The sequence below is a fragment of the Dipodomys ordii genome, unplaced genomic scaffold (assembly GCF_000151885.1).
Source record: "Dipodomys ordii isolate 6190 unplaced genomic scaffold, Dord_2.0 Scaffold73, whole genome shotgun sequence".
In the NCBI taxonomy this organism is placed as follows: domain Eukaryota; kingdom Metazoa; phylum Chordata; class Mammalia; order Rodentia; family Heteromyidae; genus Dipodomys; species Dipodomys ordii.
The window spans coordinates 10954520-10956975 of NW_012267289.1; positions in this window are offsets into that span (position 1 = coordinate 10954520).

Here is a 2456-nt window from a genome sequence, read left to right on the forward strand (position 1 = left end):
GGGGGGGGGGGTCTGGTCATGGGGCCTGAACCCTGGGCCTGGGCACTGTCCCTCAGCTCTTCAGCTCAAGGCTACCACTCAGCACCACTTCCGGATTTTTTCTTTTTGCTTATGTGGTGCTGAAGAATCGAACCCAGGGCTTCAGGTATGCAAGGCAAGCACTCTACCACTGAGCCACCTTCCCAGCCCCAAGAAATGAATGCTTTTAGATTCCAAAGTTTAAACTACTACAAAAATTTAGAATGTAGGGCTAGAAATGTGGCTTAGTGGTAGAGTGCTTGCCTAGCATGCATGACACCCTGGGTTCAATTTCTCAGCACCACATAAACAGAAAAAGCTAGAAATGGCACTGTAGCCCAAGTGGTAGAGTGCTAGCCTTGAGCAAAAGAGGCTCAGGAACAGTGCCCAAGCCCTGAGTACAAGTCCCAGGATTAGCAAAAAATAAAAATAAGTGAATTTAGAATGTGTATTTCACAGTGGGAAAGTAGCTCCACAATAGAACACTTGCCTAGCATAAATATGTTTTTATATATTGTTTTTACTTACTTTTGAATACTTTTATAAAGTAATTAATATTATTAACTGAAAAGTTAAATGAGCTATAGCTCTGAAATAACTGAATTTATAACACTATAACTAAAACCAATTCTCTATGAATTGCTGCATGAAAAATGGAAGAACGAGACATCTTATTACCAAGGTTCAGATTGTACATGACTAGAATAAAAAGGTTAAAATTGTATTTATTCTCTGTTAAGTGGTGTGGATCTAGGCAAGTAAGTTATTTATATTTGCTGTACCTTAGTTTCCATATTTGAAAATAAATATAATAGTCAGATTAGAGCCTGGCCCTGGTGGCTCACACCTGTAATCCTAGCTACTCAGGAGGCCAGGATCTGAGGATCATGGTTCCAAGCCAACTCAAAACACCGGAAGTGGAGCTGTGGCTAAAGTTGTAGAGCACTAGCCTGAGTACGAAGAGACTCAGGGACAGTACCCAGGCCCTGAGTTCAAGTCCCATGACTGACCAAAAAAAAGTCAGACTGGAGCCAACATGGTGGTACACATCTGTAATCCCAGCATTTGGAGGCTAGGGCAGGAGGATAATGAGTTCTAAGACAAATCTGGAAATCAGGACTACATAATATCAAAAACCTATCATTCCAGTGGTAGAGAACCTGCCTAGAAAGCACAAAGGCCCAAGTTAAAATTCTCAATATTGAAGAGGAGAAAGAGAGAGAGAGTGAGAGAGAAAGTATGTTGGGGATGTAGTTTAGTGGTAGAATGACTGCTCTGCATGTACAATTACATTAGTTGATACCAAGCACCACAAAAAAGGTTAAGAATGGCAAATTGGTAGTGACATTGTCCCAAAAGAAATGTACTCATTACCTGACTTATGAAATTGTAACCCCTCTGTATACTACCTTTATAATAACAATAAAAAAATAAAAAAGAATGACAAATTTGTTATGGATATTTTACTATAATTTATGAAAATGGTGAAAAATTCTCTATCAACACAATCCTGCATAGTATAAAATACCACATCATTCAATAAAAAAGGAAATAAAACTAGGCACCAGTGACTCATGTCAGTAATCCCACCTACTCAGGAACTGAGACCTGAGGAACACAATTCAAAGCCAGCCTGGGCAGGAAAATCAGTGAGACTCTAATCTCCAATTAAACACCCAAAGCTGGAAGTGGAGCTGTGGTCCAAGTGGTAGAGCACTAGCCTTAAGCAAAAAAGTTCATGGGGTTGGGAAGGTGGCTCAGTGGTAGAGTGCTTGCCTTGCATGCATGAGGCCCTGGGTTCAATTCCTCAGCACCACATAAGCAGAAAAAGCTGGAAGTGGTGCTGTGGCTCCAGTGGTAGAGCTCTAGCCTTGAGCTGAAAAGCTGAGGGATAGTGCCCAGGCCCAGAGTTCAGGCACCATGACTGGCAAAAAAAAAAAAAAAAAAAAGTTCAGAGCCAGCAGCCAGGCCCTGAGTTCAAGTCCTAGGATGGGCATCAAAGGAGGAGGAGGAAGAGAATGAGTAGGAGGAGAGGAATAGGAGGAGGAAGGGGAGAGGAGGGGGAGGGGGAGAAGGAGAAGGAAAGGAAGGAGAAGGAGGAGTAGAGAAGGAGAAGGAGGAGAAGGAGGAGGAGGAGGAGGAGAAGAGGAAGGAGGTGGAGAGGAAGAGGAAGAAAGAGAAGGAGAGGGAGAGAAAGAGGAGGAGGAAGAGGAGGAGGAGGAGGAAGAGGAGGAGAAGAGGAAGGAGGCGGAGAGGAAGAGGAGGAGAAAGAGGAGGAGAAGGAGGAGGAGGAGGAGGAAGAGGAGGAGGAGGAAGAGGATTAGAAACTAAAGCTTAAAGAATAAACTTAGGTCTGGGAAGGTGGCTCAGTGGTAGAGTACTTGCCTTGCATGCATGAGGCCCCTGGGTTCAATTCCTCAGCACCACATAAGCAGAAA